At 41.5% G+C, this 21781-nt stretch overlaps 1 long non-coding RNA gene across 2 annotated transcripts in view; it reads left to right on the plus strand.

Annotated features, from left to right (window-relative positions):
* The window catches only part of LOC124429548, a 241384-nt gene that overhangs the window by 210240 nt on the left and 9363 nt on the right, over positions 1–21781 (plus strand). The window contains exon 4 of one of the 2 annotated variants that reach the window (XR_006943483.1): positions 16614–16981. This is a non-coding gene — a long non-coding RNA (uncharacterized LOC124429548). Of the gene's footprint in view, positions 1–16613; positions 17032–21781 lie in introns of those variants that run through there. The other variant, XR_006943482.1, reaches the window with a different exon arrangement.

Raw genomic sequence — 21781 nt, forward strand, 5'->3', positions numbered from 1 at the left:
ACTTGGATACACACACGTGAAGATAACCCTTTGGAAAAGTGTCTTGTTACCCGGCGATATTAATCCGGCCCATTAAAAAGTGGACGAATGAAAAATAGGAACGCAAAAGAAGCATCGAGTCTACTTTGGCTACCTGTGTTTGGAACGACGGATGGATGTTGCTATAGAAAAGGTCCTCACACCCAAATTGTCTTCGATCATCTTCAAGTTATCAACTTTGTCCAATCATTTCTAATAAACGATTTGTCCGATTCTTTGATTCAGTCAAATATGTTCTGATTTTAATGAAAGACGATTAGAACTGTCCACTGCTTCGTAAAACATTCTCATTGATATACACTTTTCTACGTCGAACAAATGATTCTATATACACGAGTCGTTCCAGTTTCATGTATATATATATATATATATATATGTATATGTGTGTGTGTGTGTGTGTATTTTTTTTTCGTTGGAAATACTCTTCGAGTCGATCGATTTCTCGAATGTCAACGTGCAAACGCAAACGAGTTATTCGTATTGTCCTAAGATGGTCGGAATCCCAGGAAGACATCGTGAATGAGCAGTAGGGGTCTCTAGGTTATACTCTAACCGATAGTATAGACGACACCTAACGTGCACCTTGTATAATGTTCCCATTCGTCATGAAAGACCGCATATGAAAGAAAGAGAGAGAGAAGGAATCATATGAGTATACATATATATATATATACCATATATGTATATATAGATATATATAATATAGAATCAGAGAGAGAGAAAGGGAGCAAAAGATCTCTCGAAGGCGGTTGAAAACGCGTTTGGGGTGGTCTCACGTGGACGTGCCAGTAGGGACATCACGCTGAGAGAGTCGAGAAGTCCTTAATTGAAACGTTTTCTTTCATTTATTATTTCGTAAGCTTGAGATGTCATCTTCTTTACTTGGAAGGATGAACAACAACAAAGGGAGAGGGAGAATAGATAGATAGATAGAGAGAGAGAGAGAGAGAGAGAGAGAGAGAGAGAGAGAGAGAGAGAAAGGAGAAAAATTATCTCGACGAAATTGGTTCATCTAACTTTACCTTTCTCTTCTTCAGAAAAATTATTATTCTCTACTACCGACGAATAGTTGGATTTAAATGTGATATTACATATTCCATTTGATTTAACTACTCGAAACTTATCAAAGATCGCGATTTTCTTTGGGAAAAAAAACTTTAACATGTTCAATCGAAATTTTTCACATAACCAAGTGTTAAAAATTAAGGATGTACCAACGTGTCGTCCATCCTCTCATAGAACGAACGTTCATTCGTAAAAGTGTACGTCACAATATTAAGGATTTTTCACGAGTCCGTACGGAAAATAGAAGAATAAGTAGAAGAAGAGGAGGAGGAGGAAAAGGAAAAGGAGGAAGAAGAAGAACAAGAAAAAAGGAATAGAAAGAGAAGGAGAAGAAGAAGCAAGGCAGTCCGGATTGCAGTTAGGCGGATAAGATCTGTTCATCCCCTACGGGGATATGGGAGGGAGACATCGCGGTTTCAACGTCACTCCTATCAACCCCTCTCTTCTGGCTTCCTGGGCTGGACGAAAGCCCTTCTCTGCGTCCCTGGGGCTTTTATACGGCGGTCGTTTCGCTTTACTACCGCGATACTCCTTGGTTATACGGGCAGCTCTGAACAAGAGAAAGAAAGAAAGAGACAAAAAGAGAGAGAGAGAGATAGAGAGAGAGAAAAAGAGGGAGAGAGAAAGATAGTGAGGCCTTCCCGCTCCGATTTTTCCTCCGGAATGTCAAGCTCCGCCTCGTCCTTTCTCTCTCCTCTCTCTCTCTCTCTCCCTCTGTCTCTGTCTCTCTCTATTTCTTTCTCTCCGTCACGAGAAACGACTCGTCCCTGGATAACTGCCGATCGAATGGAAATACGAACGTAACGCGGAACTTGTATCGGATCAGAAAAATTTATAAGAGTCACTTGTGAAACGTAAATTTCATTGCTGTCTCCAGACGAATGAGAATTTTCATTTCTATCGAGATTCGATAAGTTTCCCCATGATGACCATCGTTCCCAATCGAGATTCTCACTCGAACGGGATCAACAAGAACTACTCGAAAAATGCAGAAACGAAGCTTTTCCGTCGACTTATATTATTCCTCTTCCACTGTGAAAGACACAGAAGCGGATGGTCATCATAAAAATTCTAATTTCGTGAACCACTTCCGTGTGTATATTTATATATATATATGTATATATATATATATATATATATATATATATATACCACCAATGTCCTGCATATCAAATCGCCGAGCATATACGAGCTCTCTTTTCTTCTTCTATCTCGTATGCTCATCAAATCTTCTTGCTTTTATAACTCTTCTCTTTGTTTTTCCACGATATACCAAGCGCTACCGGTTATAACCATGAACAATTATTCTTCATTGAATAAATTCTGCTAAATATATAAGGAGAATGATTCGACAATCAAATTCTCTTTTTCTGTATCGTTCCTGCGATTACATGAGAAAAAAAGAAAGGAAAAAAAAATCCGGGGAAAAAAGAAAGAAAAATATAGAAATAAAAAGAGCAATTAATTTTCATTGAATAAATTTTTCTGGAGAATCAAAAACCATGGAGCATACCACTGCCCTTTATCATTTCTACAATTTTACGATAAAAAGAGAGAGAGAGAGAGAGAGAGAGAGAGAGAGAAAAGAGAGAGAAAGAAAGAAAGCGAGGTTAAGTTATCATAAAAATTCTAATTTCACGAAGCCCTTTTCGTTGGAACATCTACCGAGTATACGCGTTAGTATGTTATAGTAAGAGTTTGTGGTTGTGCTGGTGTTGGAAGGGAGGATGTGGGGGGAGGGAAAGGGGGTAGCTCTCCCTTATCGGAACTTTATGGTTTTATACTTTATATTTTGCAGCGCGTACACGGTACACCCGCCCTCCCTTTTTCCTACTGCATTTCCCTCTCTTCTCTTTTCTCTCTTACTCTCTCTCCCTCTCTTTCTCTCTTTTTCTTTCTATATTCGTCTCGCTCAGAATCGTTGTATGCAGGACGTGCACGCGGTCGTTCCTCCCGCCTCTGAGCTCAGAGATATTATGCCATTGGAGTGGTGGTTGCTCTGCTTCCGAGCAACGCTCCGAGATTTTATTCGAGAAATCCTTCGAGAAGCACTCGCTTGTTCTCTGTCCGGGAGTTGAGTAATTACCTATGCGATTGAAGGATAACATGCTAAGGGAATGTAAACGAGTCGTTGATTTTTTTCCTTAGGAGCAAAAAAAAAAGGAGGAAAGAAAGAAAAAAAGAACGAAAGAGAAATAAAAAAGAAAAAAAAACAGCAGTAAAGTAGAAACCAAAGGAACGTGTTTTTTTTTTTTTTTTTATTTTTTCTCTTTTTTTTAACGACTAATTAAAATCATAATCTACATATATAATATTACTATGACGAACTTAGAATTGTTCGAACATAATGGACGATTCGATCTTGCTCCATTTCTAAACGATTTATATATATGGCTGCACCTAGGATAGTCACGTCGATAGACTTTCTCTAAGGAGAACGGTAAGCAAATGATGTTTGCCGAAGGGAAAGAGAAATCGATCGATCGTGATTCTCGTGCTAAAATCGACGAGAAACGAACGAGGAAGTGAGTATGAATAGGCACGATACGAAGATGATCGGTACTGAATAACTCAAAGAAAAGATGATGATGATTATGATGATGATGATGATGATGATAATAATAATAAAAATTATAATAATAATGCTAATATAAAGACAAAAGTAAACAAAAAAATAATACTATTTCATCTCTGAAACTTGTCAATGGTATTGCCGATTGATTAGAAAGGAAATAATTGTTGATAGTAAAAGTAGATTACAAATATGTTGATATTTAATTCCATAAAATGTAACGTAAAATATTGTAAAAGATTCGCAAAAAAAGATGTCGTCGTCGTCGTCGTCGTCGTTGTCCTCCTCCTCCTCCTCCTCCTCCTCACCCCCTTCGAAAGGAATAACATTCGGGAGGTTGACGATTATCGTTCGTCATTGACATCACTGGCTCCCATGGTAGTCGTAGCACGATGTCATCTCGGTATCGCGTTATCGCATCGGATATACGTACACGTTCATAACCGGCGAGGTATTACGATTCACTTTAGCACAATGGATATTGTTACCGGTTGACGTGTGACTGACAGCCGCGGCTTTTCTGAATGCATCTCTCAGAACTCCGTTCTCGTTCGTTCGCGCACGCCCGCTTGCATTCGCTGCATCGTGTACACGTAGTATATGTACATCGAAGGATATGGATTTCGAATCGATTTAACGTCGATAGTAGAGTAGAGTCGACGTAGGCATTGCTAACTTGGCCTTTTCAATGCTTTATCATCATGGGATTTATCAACGAATTTTCCATGTAAAAAGTAATCTATAATTATCGTTTTCCTATAAGTACTTTACAAACGTCTAATTGTATATAGAAAATCAGATAATAAAGAAAGTCTAGCGTTCTTTGGAATTTCACAAAGTTCCTCGTACGGGCTGAACTGATACGTGGAATTCGGGAGATTTCTAATCCAGGCCACGTGAGAGCGACATTTAAAAGTTACGCGGATAACGAAGCGCGAGACTCGCTAATGAAAGGCCCTGTAGCAATAGGACCGCTAATTAACAGCTTCTCGGGGAGTTAATTTGAATACAAGCTGGCCAGGCAGCTTACACGTCGCTTCTGTATCATGGACTCTCTCCCTCTCTCTTTCTCTCTCTCTCTCTCTCTCCCTCTCTCTCTGTGCATTTATGTGTACGCATATGCACGCGTGTGCGTGTGTCCAAGTCCTATAGGCGTTGGTCCGTGCGACGTGTATATGTGTAAACGTTGTAGCTTGATTCCTGCTGCTCTCTCTCTCTCTCTCTCTCTCTCTCTCCCTCCCTCCCTCTCTCTCGTTTGCTCTTTCTCTCTATCTCCAGCTCGGACTCAGGTCTGCCAACCGTAGAAGCGACTAATTTAAATACACATGTCGATGCGTGCGAAGATTGCACCTATGTCCCGCGTCCCTACCGAGAGAATCTTTTCTCTCTTTCTTTCTCTTTCTCCGTCTCTATTTCTCTGTCTTGCTACCAAACCGATACATATAATGTTATGCGACGACAGCGAACAGGTAACTTCACCTACGTCAGCATCGCATTGATAGAAACTCCAGAAATCGAGCGTGATCCTATCCAACCTCTTTCTCGTCCTTTAAACTTTCGTGATAAAGAAGAAAAGGGAAAAGAAAAAAAAATATAAAGAAATAAAAAAAGAAAAATCTTTAAACGTGCAAGTAAATGACGATAAGGCCATTGGAATTATTTCCAGCGAGTGAGTAATAGAAATAACATCCCACGATTCTATCTCTATCTCTCTCCTTCTTTCGATCTCTCCGACTGTATAGATCCTAATCGTCGTTCTGGTTTTACAGGCGCATAATTTACGATCGCATTGTCCTACGCCTTTTATGACCATAATTCCACGGTTTTATGATCGCTCACGTCTATCGTGCGATAATAAAGTCCACGCGCGAATTACTACGATTGAACTCTATAATTATGGTTTTCCTCGCTGGCAGTGATGATAAAACGCGATGGAAATAGGTGCGCACGTTTGGTACGTGAAATGGAAAACTTTCCATTTGGACGAACACGCGTTCTCCAAAGAGGAACGAGTTCAAACGAGTGCTTGATTTTCGTGTTGTACGTTCGTTTTTTAAAAGAACGCATAACAGAAGCGAAGGAAGGAGGATACGCAGAGGAATGTAAGAGGTCTGCTACGAGAAGAGGTGCCAGGAGAAGGACTCGAGCTTTGCATACGTCCGGTTAGTCATATCGCTCAGGTGGCATTGAATCTGCTGAATCGCTAATGAGACTACGAATCGACAAGCCTCGTCCGAGAAAAAAGCCAACGGAGCGTAACCAGCCAGGCCGGTTTCTTGAAGCTTCGTTGCTCCTTCGCTGCCTCGTCGTTCTCTCTCCTCGTTTCGTCCTCCCTCCCCCGCCCTCCCCTCCCTCTCTCTCTCTCTCTCTCTCTTCCTCTTCGTCGTTCCCTGAAGAACGCGCTTTCTACATCTTAGATCTGAATTTCAAAATACGCGCGCCGTCAACCTTAAAGGCGTAGAAGAAATATAAATGCTACGGGGGCTATGATTCACTTCTCTGACACTTTTCCTAGAGTGGAGATTCCGCCTGAAGAGATCGATACGTCCTTTCCTATTAACGCTCGCCACTTTCACCGGCAGCCAGTGTTACACTTATGACGTAGCGCTTACGATAGAATCGATATCCTCGATAACATCGGTTACGAGTTCGCCGGCACCTTAATTTCATATCGAAGGTATATCGTTGAACGTGTACGACCCTTTTCCATCGCCATCGTTGACCAGTCGCTTGGCAAGATGCTCGATCAGGACGATTACGCTCTTTCCTGCTCGAGGAGGACACTTTTGGCGTATATCAAAGATACAACATCGTCCTTCGAATTGAACGGCTGTGCCTACTACTAACCGGGAAGCAGCTGCCGGAATTGGTACTTTGATCGGATAAGGCACTTAATTTTGGACGTATTAAGAACATATTTCTTTTCTTTTTTTTTTCTTTCTTTTTTTTTTTTTTTTTAACTCCTTCAAGAGTCATCGAATAGCGCTTGCGCGAGAGTCTAATAAAAGCTGGCCCCTGGGAATTCGGGGGAACGTTACTCGACGTCAAGGCGAGACGTAATAAATGATTTCGAAAGTACGATAATACGTATACCTATGTCAAAGAGAATTTCGATCGATTGAGACCGACCTTACTTATACGACTCGGCAAAATTCCTACACGCGATCGATCAAGGTATATGCATGTTATTACGATGTCGCGATTGACGTCATTCTATCCTAGAGTACAATACGGTGAACCACGCTGTTAGCCGATATATATCACCGGATTCTCAATGAAAAAGATGAAAAAAATGAGATCGATAGGGCAACCGCTACAGTTTTTTTAATGACAATGGATTTGATTTATAAAACGAGTTAGCAAAAGCTCCTACATCGAAATATCTTGTAACGATAATACCCAAAAAATATTCAAGTTATATCTCATCCATATAAAGGTCAATGAGACACAGTACTTGCTTTGGTATAAATCGCGGCCATGATCTTTACTGCGAGGCTGCAACGAATCAAAGTTAAAACCTCCAAGTAGCAACCCCGTCAACAGTGGGTAGATGCTGTCTGCAGGCACGGAGATGCGATCAATATTATACGCTTCTCTCTCTCTCTCCCCTACCAAAGAGTACTCTCCCTTCTCCACCCTCCTCCTCCTCCTCCTCTTCCTCCACCTCCTCCTCCAACCTCTAGCTCCACTTCCCTCCTCTTGGTATCCCTCGTACCTCAGCTCGTGCTTTCTGTCTCTCTCGATTCGTGATTCTGTCTCTTCCTACGTTCGCGGATTCTCCTCTTGCCTCATTCTCCCTCTCTCCTTGTCTTCTCCCACTACTGTCTCTTCTTCCTCTTTCTCTATCTCCACCTTCTCGCTTTATCTCTCTCTCTCTCTCTCTCTCCCTCTCCCTTTCTCCCTGTTCTTCTCTCTTTCTATCTCACTGTTCGCGTTCATCCACCCTACGTCTCGCCCGTCCCTCCCCTCTCTCTCTCTCTCTCTCTTTCTCCGCACATCCGAGCCACCTGTGACGTCACTATCGTGGGACGCCATCTTGCCATCAGACAACCGAGTCCCTCCGTTATCGTTCGTTCCCTCTGTACACCCGCACCCCCGAGTACCCGACTGGCTTACTGGCTGGCTAGCTCGCTAGCTGGCTGACTGGCTGGCTTTTCCAACCCTTCTCCCCTAACATCCCTAGAATCCTGACTAGGATCCCGTCACGAGGATATTCCAACTACTCTCTCTCTTTTCTTTCTCTCTCTTGCTTTGTTTCTTCTTGATTTATACAATTACGTCGTTCGCAGGTAACGCAAATTAACGAGATTTCTAGCTTGTTCTTGTATATGATGCTTATAAGTTAGACCATTTGAAAGAAACACAAAAATTGTTCTGCCTATTGGAGAGAATTGATAAAGAGGAGGCCCCAGAAAAGGATCAATTACGTACCTACGTTCAAGATTGAAGCGTGAATGTTTTCAAGAGATCCGTTTCCTCAAACTAAGCTCTCTTACGAGCTTAACAGCACAAACGTTAGGACAATAGGAAACGTCCAGTCGTATTATTGGTCGACGTTTGCTAAAGGAGTGTGCGAGGCTAAAATTGAAAGCATCGCTTGATCGACGCGTTGGTGGTCCCTCTTGTTCTCTTTCTCTCTCTCTCTCATTCTCGACGACGGTAGCCTCTGTAAGTTGAAACAATAAGGCTTAACTACCACCACGACGATACACTCGAGTCATCCCTGAAGTGTGCTTTGTGAGGGCACGCGCCCCTGTCATTGCGGGAGCGAAGCTGCGGTAGGTTCATGGAGCATGGGAAGTTTCTACGTGTGTGTGCCACGCTTCTAAGAGGAGAATTGGGGGGAGAGAGAGAGAGAGAGAGAGAGAGAGAGAGAGAGAGAGAGAGAGAAAGAGAGAAAGAGACGCGCCTGTGCGAACGTATGTCCTATTGTACCTGATCGTGCCAGAATGCTCGTTACGCTTACACCAAATCTGAGTTTCTTGGCCCAGCAGCACTTGCTTATTTCTTCCAACTTCTTTACTAACTATTAACTTTCGAAATTTGTACGATAATAATCTTATAAAATTATATGTCTTTGAATTATTTTTAAGAATCGGAAAGATCATTCTATGATTTCTCATTATGTTTTCTTTTTTGTCTTTTTTATTTTTATCATCAAAAGGATACGCGTATGTACTTGGAATTGAAGAAATCGAAAGGACGTGTCGAAAGTAAAGCCTTATAGAGGGTCGACCAATGAGTACAAAGAAAAATACAGAGAGAGAGAGAGAGAAAGAGAGGAAGTTGCGTGGGTTCGTTCGGTGGTAGGTCGCGGGTTGCAAACAATCGGCCGGACGGATAAGTTTCGCAACTGATTCGAAGCATATGCGAGACACTCGAAGCAAAGTGCTACGCGCAGCGTGGCATCTGTAGTGCTAGCGCGTGCCTGACAATGCGCACTTGTGCGCCGAGCACTCATCGAGTGTTCTCCAGTTTATATTATCGTTACCGTACTTAGATTACATAGGCGCCTCGAAGCATTCGAGCTTCTCTTTTTTAGGACCACACAACGTACGCTACATTAGCTACGTTAACGAGCAAGCAACATGCAATAAACTAGTCGGAAGACGTTCTTCTTTCGCATTGATCTTTTTTTCTTTAATTTTTCTTTCGTTTCAATTTAAGCGAAAGAATCGCAAGGATGGATAGATAAATGAGAAAACATATAATCTTAAGTATAACGATGAAATATAATGGAAAAAAAAAGGATGATACAAAGTTGAGATTTAGGATTTGAAACGAAGAAGAATCAATGCTGAAAGGTACGATTTTGGCAATTAGCTCTCTCACGACGGTGGTAGAGATCGGAAGCAGAGAAAACGCCGTTTCGGATTCATCGCTCGACGAGTATCACTCCGGTCTATCTTCTCCGGGTCATAAATCTCAGACGATACTGCGCGGTTTGCGCAGATTCGAGCCGTCGCACCTCCCTTCGAGCCCCTTTCAACCTCCAGCAGCAGCAGCAGCAGCAGCAGCAGCAGCAGCAGCAGCAGCAGCAGCAGCAGCAGTAGTAGTAGCAGCTCACCCCCTTCTCGACCCTCCTCCATGCGTCCGTTAGTGAGTCGAGATTATGCTGCGGCGTGTGTCACAACGCTTGAGGAATTTATGCTTAGGCCGATATCTGGCTGCTCGCGCTTTGCATACTCTCTCTCTCTCTCCCTCTCTCTCATTCTCTCTCGTAACGTTAAGATCGCGTATAGAGATTATCAACAAAATTTATAATGCACCCCCAAGGCGAATAATTGTTGATCGAGTACCCAGCACAACTACGTAAATTGGAGAGAGTAGAGTTCTCTTTCTCGTTCTACCTCCGATTACGTTCGTGAACCTTCAACGAGTTGAACAACAAGATGGCATCATGAACTTTGTTGATTCCATGAAAAGTACAGTTACACTATATTACCACCGGTATATTTGTTCAACCACGTTAATCGCACAACAGAATTCCGGTCTCGATAAATAAATATATTATATAAAAAGTCCATATATATTGTATATTTATATATATATATATATATATATATATATATATATATATATATATGCATCTGGATACTCTCTTCACAGCCAAGACCTTCTCACGCTCTGGCGCACCAAAATGGCGGCATAAAAAATGGAAAGAGAAAAAGGTGGTAGACAGAGGAGGCAGAGAGGAGAAGGATGAAAATGGTGCTTGAGAATATTGTCACCGGTCACGAGAGCTCGTCCCGTGTGCGTGCGCGAGGGCGTTCACGATCCTCGTCTAAAGGTGAGCCAATGGGAGAACGAGAAACACGTTGCGTGACACGGGACGGACTTTTTCGCTCTCCGGAGCACGCTCCACCCGTGCCATGGAATGAGAAAAAACCTACCACTGTCATCGTCCCTCCTTCCTATAATAACGCAAAAACAAAAAAAAAAAGAAAGGAAAAAGGAAAAAAAAGAAAAAAGAGAAAAAAAATCAAATGTCAGACGTCATGCTCTGAATTTTTTTCACCCGTGCATCTTTTTCGAGTCTGCTTGGTTGCACTTACGTGTACGGAAGGACCTCCTTGCTAAAATGAATTCTACGATCTTTAGCAGAGCATACAACAGAGCTCTGGATCTTTAAAAGAAAGCACATCGTGGACTCAACGAACGATACGATAGATCACTACACGGCCGAGGGAACTAAGCAGGGTGATCCAAATAAATATCTCAACGTAGCTCATGAATCACTGATAGGATCACGCCACGAGCACTTTTTCCTCCGTTCTCCTCCGCCTGCAGGGTCGGGTCTCATTTGGAAGACTGGGAGTCCTCGTAGTTGATAGGTGTCGCATGATTGAAAGGTTCGCTCCGTGAGCAGATCGTCTATCGAACGATGATTCCATTTCGGATTCTTTTGCAGGGAATGCTTCGAGGAGTAGAGTAAGAGAGATGGAATGAAAAGAAAGAGAGAGAGAGAAAGAGAGACAGAAGGATGGAGGTAGCATCCCACCCTGCTTTCTTAAACAGAGAGCAAGATCTTCGAAGAAGATACAAGGGCAAGAGCCGATCTCACGAAGGCCAGGTACGTCTCTTCCACTCTTCTTCTTCTTCTTCTTCTTCTCTTCCTTCTCCTCCTCCTCCCCCTCCTCCTCTCCGTTTCTTTGTCTTTTCTGTCGTTTAGACAGCAGAGATAACGATATTGAGAGATATTGACTCGGACTTTGAGCTTCCCTAACTCGTATACTAGAACCCTACGATGATCCCCTGTTGTATGTTTAGAAATATCTAGTTCATCTTAGTTAACGATCGATCAAAAACTCTATTAGAATCAGAAAGAATATGGTATAGAAAAAAAAAAAATTCTTAGCAGACTATCTAGCAAAGTTTTCTCTTAGACCATGACGAGGAGCGTCATGCGTGTCGTGCAGATGAATAATTAATAGCAACCGATGGAGGAAGAGGGCGACGGCAACTACGACAGCATCCTTCATGAATGCAGATCTTCGCTCGAGTTAACCCAAAGCCTGTTCGAGCATCGCTATCAGAAACTAATCCGACCATTAGGGTGACTTCGCTTCTAGCAGAGATGACGTTGTCGGCACGGCTTACCTTTTCAGGGGTGGGCGTTCTATATTCTATACTCTCCCTTCTCTGTGTCATAAAGCGTCGATACATCAAGCTTTGCATTCCTGATATGGGAACTCGTGCCGGAGTCGAAAGCCAAGTCCTGGTATTACGCGAGAAAAGGCCAACCTGCAGGTCTATGGGAAACTGACGAAGTTTGTCCAAAGGATCAATGCCGATCGTTTACGAAGATGAACGACTAGCATTGTAACTACGTCGAATCGATCTAACTTTCATACTTTACAAACCGCTCGCCAATCTCCCCCCTCCTATCCTCCTCGACATTACGAGTACAACGCGATTTCTAACTTTCGCAAACGAAAAACAATGAAAACTTTCAATGTAAACCTGAATGAATTGAATATTTCGATTTGAGCAAAAGGGTGTTGACGCGCATTGGCAAACAAACAGAAAAAGTTAGAAATTTTTTTTTTCTACGAGAACAAATCATCGCAAGGAGATATATATATATATATATATATATATATATATATATATATATATTCCCTAAAGAAACAAACGAAAGGCCCTAAACAAATACTCGAAAAGATTCGATTCCCTGTTGACGTTTGGTGACTTAGCAGCAATTCAGCCGAGCCAGAGATCCGCGTTTGGTACGTACGAAAAAGGGAAGAAGAGAAAAAGGGATTCGTGAAGAGACGGCAGGGAGAGAAGTAAACGGCCTACGACGAGACTTTTGTGCTTGGCAGTGTGTCGAAGGGTGCGACTGGCACGTGCCGATCTCTGTGGGATCATTTGGGGAAGGGCGCCAAAATCAAAACTACTCCCCTCCCCGCTTAGGTCGGCACGTTTGGTCCTGTACTTCTCTTTCTCTTCCTGGACACTTCAGAATTAAGTCCGTCGCTTTGTCGACCTAGTTATTGTATACATTACACTCAAAACGATCCTGAGATCGGTCTTATTCATATATATGATATTCAACGCAATTTTCCTTTGCAACAATGTGTACCAATTTCCATCACTATATGAGAGTTCTTGGGTTAAGGAACGGATGAGTCAGGTGTGAGCAGGAAGAAGAGAGAGTTCATAGGTGTGTAACATTTAACAATGCGCTTCCAAGCGGGTATACCTTCCAAGTGCGTTCACCTAACACCTCGGCCACTAGCTAGAGCAACGATTTATGTACGAAGGAGTCCGCCCACCTCCTAGTATCTTCATCTCAGCCCGCAGGACGTGCTCGACGAGTCGACTCAAGAAGTAGAAGGGAGAAGGACGATCTTCTTCTACCTTCTTCTTCTTCTTCTTTCATTCTCGTGCACGAGCACATGAACACTCACGTGCACCTCCCACACGCACACCCATGCGGTCCTTGTCTTACTCGGCTAACCTCTAATTAATAAACGCACCGACCGGAGCTTCTACCTCCGGCGACACGTGTATCTGGTAAGTGTTACTCTCTCTCTCTCTCTCTCTCTCTCTCTCTCTCTCTCTCTCTCTCTCTCTCTCTCTCTCTTTCTAACTTATGGAAAAAATTGTTGCAAATTTTCTCACAAATACTCTTTCCAACTAGTTAATGAATTTTCAAATATTATCGCAAAATACTTATAGTTAATTCTTGTATATCCTAAAGAAAGAGATAGAGATTCCATACGTTATAAATCAAGTGGCAAAGCATCCCTAACTAAATCGACTTTGCGTAACCAAAACTACAGCGAGAAAGGAGGAGGGAATAGATGTCTAGCGAGCTATAGGAAGGGAAGTCGAAAACGCTTTGCGGTGGTTACCGGTGTGAAATGTTCCCATGGGGGGTCTACTATGACTACGGGGAGAATATGAAAGAGAGAGAAAGAGAGGACGAGGACGGCCCCAATCCTAAAGTCTCCTATCGATGATGGTAGTCATGGTAGTGGTGGTGGTAGTGGTGGTGGTGGCACCCCTAGCAGAACAATATGTTAGCCGTCTTTCGTTACGCGAGCCACCAAACATCCGATTATACTTATTATCCCGTAAGCGTATCGATCCACCCGCAAAATCTATATCTCTGTGAGAATCGTTGAAGCACGGCCTCGGATTATTATCGGAATTATCGTGATTAATTAATTAAAGTTTCTTTACTTTTTTTCTTTTTTTTTTTTTCACGATTTAATATTTTTGTTAACTTTTGTGTGAAAAGTCATGGTTAACCTATCTTGAATCGTACGTGCTTCCTATGAAAAGCAATAGAATCGTACAAATACAGATAGATACACAGATATTCACTGGTAAAGGAATGGCCGGCTCTGTTCGTATGTAAATCCTTACCGAAGAACAGAGACGTAATCACAGAGGGAACAGACTCGTAAATCTTTGGACCGTGTCATTCGCAAGTTACAACTCAGGATTTAATAACATATCCTTTAGAAGCAACGCACCGACCTAAGCTGTTATTTGGCTATGCAACTTGGCCCTCGGGCCGATCACACTTTCAAAGTCTGCGCGAGGTGTACTTCGTTTATGGCTTTCGTGAATTCGTCCGATTACTCTACCCTTCAGAAATTTTAACAAGATTGCCAAATTGCAAAAACAGTGGAGAAATTTAATAGCCAAGTTAAATCGTGTTAACCGGTGGGTGGTGAGTGCAGGGATTTGTTTAGGAATCGTGAAGACCCTTCGCTACGAAACAACCCCTGAAATTCGTTCGACTAAGGGGTGAGCATCGAATGCCACGCGGATATCTGGGGGTATCGCTGACGCGGAGTCACCCTTGAGTGCCAGGATTAAAGATTAAATAACCAGCGTCTCACCGAGCAGCCAGTTAACCGCCCATTTAGCACCGCCTGCGTTTTGATCTCCCTTATCCTAAAATATCGAAGAACAATTTTCTCTTATCCGATTGGTACATTTTTTTTTTTTTTGGAACCGTATCTACGAACTAACAAAGAATTGTCCGATATTGTAAATAAATGGAAAATTATGATCGATGTTCTTATCGGTGTAATTAATTAAAAAAATAATTTGTTAAAGATAGATCGGAACATAAACCTCCCAACTAATACAGCTTGCGCTTGTCCAAAGGTTTATTGGTTATTCAGGAAACGTCGTACGCCGTATCACCTGCTGCACCTTTTGCCGGACGCATCGAGCATTGACCGAGCGGAATCTAATTTGTTCACCGACTAAATTCAGCGCCTCTTTCCGATCCAATTACCGAAAAGACTACGAAACAGAAGCAACTGTCGTCGTGTTTGCCATTCGCGAAATTTCTCTTCTCGAGACAAGAAGAGACCGCTGATGGTCGACAAACGATATATAACAACTCATGGAATTCTCGTAATGTATACTGTTATTACTTTAATGGCTTTCGTTGGATAAACCTGCTTCCTTCGGGAAATAGTAATTAGAGGATATAATCTCGCTACGAGATCGTACCTGAAACACGATGCGAAATTAATTTCGCGTCAAGAACTTTATCACGTTATCTAAGAACAAAATTATCCTTTACATAAAATGACATAAAAGGATTATCTCCGATGTTACTCTCGATACAGTTCTACGAGTTACAGCTATTCGTCATGGGAGCAGAGAACTTGATATACCAATGGGGATCGTCTACAAATTCCATAAATCCAATGTGAACTTTAGTAGTAGTAGAATTCGCAGTTACCGTCGGTGAACAACTCGCTATAGAATTCTCACAGGGATCAAAATGACTATTAGTAGAACGTTACTATTGTGCCGAATGATTCACATGACTTCCAACGAGTCTAACTTGTCGGAATATCATAATAGAACCTGCAAGTAATAACTTTAAACAAATCAACAATTTTTTTATTTTTTTATTAAACAAATTAATTATTAGTATTGTCACATATACATTTCATGGGACCAATCCCTTAAAGCCTATAAATTCTATCTGATTACATAAAACTCAGTGATAAGCTTTGATCGCATCACTGACATTGTCTTCATCCACTTTAATCACGCTCCAATACGTTCGGCACGATTTATCAAAGATAAATCCTACGTCCGAATGTCCCCATGCATGTTCTTACGTATCATTTGTACGATACAACAGTTAATAGTGCAAATACATTAGGGTGAACCCTCAGGATTCTTCTTTCTATACGTCGACATGGGAAATGAACAAGCATCTCTGACCGCATTCGCGCCCCATTAACTGGACCATCACTTTCAATAGACAACTCTTGCCACGCAAGCGTGTTAATAAACTTCTGATCTTTTCTACTTTTTAGGTCATGACATATTTTTTCTTTTTTTTTCTTTTTTTGTCTTTTTACATCAAAATTTTGCGAATTAAACGCGAGAAACTTTTCCTTCGAGAAGAAACTCTCACGTAACTCGTACGGGTTTGATCGTTCATTTTTGATGTAACTTTGAATGCGTTAGGGTGAGAAAAAAAAAATACAATCTAACAAATTGATGACTTAATAAATAAGTAACCGTATCCGAACGTAGGAACCCTTCAACGATTTTAAATTTTCAATGGAGCCGCGAGAAGGGTGACCCTTTAACACGGCGCGTGTGAAATATTCCAAGTATACGGGGTTCAATTGTTGGCAATGACAATATGGTCCAAAAAGAAACGAAAAAGGGGCCGTTTTCCGGACGATCGGTCAAACTCTTGACAAGAAAGCCGATAACGCCAACTTTTTGTCCGCCTTCTCTGAAGGTTCTGGAAAAAAAAAGGAAAAGAAAAAATGAAAAGAAAAAAAAAAAAAGAGAAGATTGGAGTCTAGAATCCAATCGATATATCCGATGCTCCATATCAAAGTCTTCCATTATTTTTTGATATCTGCGACAAAGAAAGCGAGTAAGAAACTTCGACGATATGAATAATAAATTATCTATTTTATTATTACAGACATAAACTGGCTGGTATACACGTGTACTATGGTTACTATGTTAGAGGGATGCATTGTACGAACGAACGAAGAATGAAGAAAATTATGCACGTACGTGTTGCAAGGCGTGTCCTAGGATTTACTTCCGTCACAACGATAGATAGAAATGACAGGAGAGATTGCTGTTGTACAAAGCTGCGGGATGCTTGTCGAACGCCCCTCTTCACCGTTTCAATGCTACAATCGTTTCGGACTACTGACAACTGTAACACCATAGAACGACGAGCAAGATACCCATGAGAATCTCGTCCCAAATCCATGTGGGCGTAAGACGATGTGACGATTACGATTATGAGACGTACAATTTCTCGAATGAAATTTAAAACAGGTACGTCGCAATATTGTATTAGACATTTCTAATAAAAATATCGTCCACAATTTTTTTTCCTTTCCTTCTTCTCTCTTCTTTTCTTTCTTTTCTCTCTTTTTTGTGCTTCTTTCTTTTCTTCTTCTTTTTTTCTTTTTCTTTTTTTTTTTTTTTATTTTTTATTTTTTTACACAGAGAAACAGGGCAAACGTCCAAAGGCAAAAGTATCATAGCGAATCATGAACAGAGGCAATAATTCTAACGTAACAAGATCATATCGTGCTGTGCAACGTTCTAGCTTAAAGTCACGAAGCAAAATCATATATCGTTGCGAATCGCTCTCTCTCTCTCTCTCTCTCTTTTTTATGGACTAGTTGGAAATTCTAAAAAAAAAGTAGTTCGTAACTTTCCCACTACGCCCACCGATCGGTACTTTTTAATGGAGGCAGGACCAGCCTCTCTCTCTCTCTCTTTCTCTCTCTTGAAAAAAGGGTTGCCTACGAAATTTAAACATCCATCATTTCTCGTCGACGAGTTAACCTCGCAACCCCTTTTGTCCTCCTTGATCTCCCTTCTTCTACCTGCCACGCGCCATTATAATGCGAACGGTTAAACTCGCTTTAAATTTAACTGCTCCCTTAAAACTTAAGCTATGCTTTACGAGCGTCAACGAACATCTCCTCCATCGACGATGGCGCGTACGCGCGTGTACGATTATTCTTGAACAAGCAGGTAACGCGTCTAGATGTATGCGTAATGTAAGAGAGAGAGAGAGAGAGAGAGAGAGGAGATACTTCGAAGGCGCCGTCTGTTTTTACGACCTCTCTATCTCGCTTCGCCCTTTTGTTGCACGCCTTGGCGTACTGTATCGACGAGGGAAAGTGCACACTAAAATGGAGATTGTCCCCTGGAGCATTTACGGATCGAAAGATAAATTCGTAATCTGTTACGGGACGGCTTTTTAAGCGGCTTTTGTGTTACTAGGTGGTTCAAGAAAATGTGAGAACACGCGTGCTGAGTTTAAGGACTCATGATTTCAAATGAAAATTTGTCTGTTATCCAATCGTTGTCTTTATTACTAAATAAATTATAATACGTTGAAAAGTTTCTCGGAATGATCCGAATTATATACATAAAAGGAAGATATTATTATACATAAATGAAAATGTCCCATTGGAAAATTTATCCAAGATGAAGGCAGTCCTTAGAATTATATTTCATATAGAGTATATTTTCCTCTGAATCATTAACTGAAAATAGTAAAATGTTTGATGTAATGCGAACGAAGTTTAACAAGACCGACACAGTAAGATCTCGTAACCATACACCTGGTCCAAAGTACCGGACCTTCTCTTCTGGATAAGAAGAGCAATATATATATATATATATATATATATATATATATATATATATATATATATATATACACTTATATATACGAGTAAAGCATATAACCAACTCACATGCATATATACGTATGTACGTATGTAAGGTGGCTGGCTAACATTCCAGTCCTGGAGAGTCCGAGTCTCGACCCGGCCCACCTGTTTATCCCGATATGGCATTAGCTATTGCCGGAGAGAACACCGAAGAGCGTGTGCATGCGCACGATATGATAATGTAAAGACAGCCATCCGGGCAATCGCCGTGGACTTTAGCCGCGACTAAACGAGGATCGCTTATCCCGCGAACATCCGCTACCACCACCCTTCTTACTTTGTTTCTCATGCGACTAACCGCCGCGTTACTTTGTATCTCCCTTCAGATTCAGAAGAAAGAAAATCAACCGGGAGATAAAAAAAAAAAGAAAGAAAGAAACAAATCGTTTGCTTTATAAATCCGTAAATAAATCAACCTTTTTAAAAGCACCTAATAATATCTAATCGATATCTTTCACGATCATATAATTAATTAAACGTGACGTCTATCCGAAAAGATTTCTTACGGTATAGCATAGAACAAAACTCCTATGGATATTCGATATTCGAATCGAGGTATGAAGTGCAAAGGTGACAAAAAAAAAACAGAAAAAAGAAAAGGTACAAAAGAATAAGAAAAAGAAACGAAGGATCTCCATTCGGTTGGGAGAGAGGCACTCTCGAGTCGAACGGAAATCCTTAGGAAAATGGTTCGCGGTAGTGAGTCGAGTTCTCCGTAGTAGCGGAAGCCAAAGATCTCGAGTGCAGTATCCTGCTGATAAAACGGGTGCTGGAAAGGAGATACAGACGAGGCGTATACCTGATAATACGGCAGATTATGATAATTTTTGGACGTTCGCAAGCCGTTCCGTCTTCGGATTTCAACGAGTACGCGGAGGAGAAACGTATCGCTCGAGATATCATCTCGGCTCTTAGCTCACGCCACCACACCGCCACCGTCCTGCTGCTTTGGGAGTAACTTAAAACTGTAAGAACATAAACTGTGCGGTGCGTGGGAGTCGGTCTTGAAAGGAGAGTAACGTAATAATAAACCCCCTTAGTCTCGAGGAAAGAAAATGCTAAGTGAAAAGATTTTTCATTTATTTTTCTTTTTTTTTTTTTTTTCTTTTTATTTTTTGTTACTCTTTCTTTTTCTTCTCTTTCGCGTTCTGTTCTGCAAGGAAAAGGGAAAAAAGATAATGCAAAATAAAAAAGAAAAGAAAAGGAGAAAAAACAACAGTACATTCGAGTTAGAATCGTGAGAGATCATTTGAATCGTTCAACCGTACATATAAATCGTTCCCCATTTGAGAAAGTTCTTCGCATGTGGATACGTTTCTAGACGTTTTTACCGCTAAATCACTGGAAGAGCTTCAATATATCGTTGGACTCGCTGCGGAGGAACCGCAGCCAAGTTCGCATCATGCATAATAAACGAAAATATCTGTAGCAAGCTATAGATCTTCTCGGCTTGTGTTAGCAAGTGGTCGTGAAAACTTGTACCACTTATGTAGGCCACGAAAGCATGACTCTCCACAAGAATTCATTATCTTACGCAAGACATGAACGTTTTCACGCATCTCTCTCTCTCTCTCTCTCTCTTTTTCTCTTTTTTCTCTCTAAATCACTTTCGCAAAACGTTCCGCAGATGTATCAAACTCTCTCTCTATCTCTAAAAAGAAAACTAATACATAATGACGTCGTAATTCATCGAGCGTAAAATTAACGGACGTTTATCATGAATCATATTAGGACTTTTATCTTTTTCTTTTCTTTTCTATCCTTTCCTTTTCTTTTTTTTTTTTTTTTTGGTAATCGCAAGAATCCAAAAATATTTGAACTTTTCAAATGGACTAACAGATCGAACCAAAGGAAAGATCGGGAAAGGAGGATGGATAAGAATGAGAAGAATAAGACGAAGAAGAAGTTCGCGAGTAAGAAAGAGAGAAAGGGAATTATCTGAAGCTATCTCGTTTTCTGAGCGATCGTCTTTTGGTTCGGCTAACGCGCGAGTGCCGCGCGACGAAACCGGAAATTACGTCTGGGCTTCCATCTCCGGTGTTGTGCCGAGAGAACTCGCCTTGGTGGAATTCGCCGTGAGAAAGCGAACGAGGAGGATAGACGACGCCCTCTTCGTTCCTCCTACTCCTCCACCACCTCCACCTCCACCTTCGCCTCCACCTCCCCCTTCTCCTCCATCTTCATCGTCGTCGTAAAGGACGGAGAGTAAGGAGTTATTAAACTTGTAAACCTTCCTATCCACCGCCCGCGATACTCCGTTAACTTGCTTTCGCCTTCTAATAATAACGTTCACGATGATGGAAACCACTGGGAGATTCGAAGCGACGAGTTTTGCCACTTTATCGCATAAATGAATACGCGATCCGTTTCCATAAAGAACGTAGTGTACCGTTAATACTTCATACTTGATCAGATAATTGTCTCGTGGTCTTCGAATTATCAGCTCGTTATCGGGACCAGTTTGGTCGGGTTAATTTGTAGCCGGACTTTAAACTTACCCAATATGATTTTGTTTTTACGTTTTACATAGTAGCTCTTAACGACGATTTAACTCTAATAATTATCACTTTTTGATACATTTTATCAATGTCCGTAGAAGACATTCTGGATTAGGAAAAAAAAAAAAATCATATTCAGATACAGATAGCTAATCGTTCTATTTTACTTTCTAAGAGTGAACAACTGCATGTTATTCGAATATTTCATATCGAATCTGATAATAAATCGATCAACTATAAACGATGAAATATTCGTAATTATCCTAGATGGAAAGTTATAGGACAATTAATAACATACGATGAACAAAACGAGAAGACACATATCCCTCTGTAATATATTTCTACGTGTGTTGCAAGAGATTTAGCAGTAGCAAAAGTCATTTCCTAAAGGCAAGGTTCAAGTTACTGTAGCAACAGACCGAGCGAAGCCTCGGTAGAGGGTAATAAAGCCATCTTGCTGAGGGAAGCTCGGGAGGGTGTTTTACCTCTTCCACCCTCGCAAACCGCCCCCGAGGAGGTGCCCGGATAGCGATCTATACTGCTGGGCACCCCTCTCGACGTTGCCAAGCAACCACTCTCTCTCTCTCCCTCTCTCAACCCCTTCTCTCTATACCAGGGAGAGAGCTCTTCCACCCTACAAAAGAGACAGAGGGGAGAGAGAGAGAAAGAGAGAGAGAGAGAGAGAGAGAGAGATCACAAGAGGATTGGAGAAAGAGAGAAAGAGGGAGATTGCAGTCTTATCTCGCAAGATACCGACAGTGCCCCTGCCTCCTTCAAGCCTCCTCGTTTCATCCTCCTCGTTTTCCTTCTTCTCTCTACCCTTCTCATTTTGGTCACCGTCTCCTACACTTCCTCGCAAGTCCTTCCTTCCTTCCTTCCTTCCT

Source organism: Vespa crabro, chromosome 15, assembly GCF_910589235.1.
Source record: "Vespa crabro chromosome 15, iyVesCrab1.2, whole genome shotgun sequence".
NCBI lineage: Eukaryota > Metazoa > Arthropoda > Insecta > Hymenoptera > Vespidae > Vespa > Vespa crabro.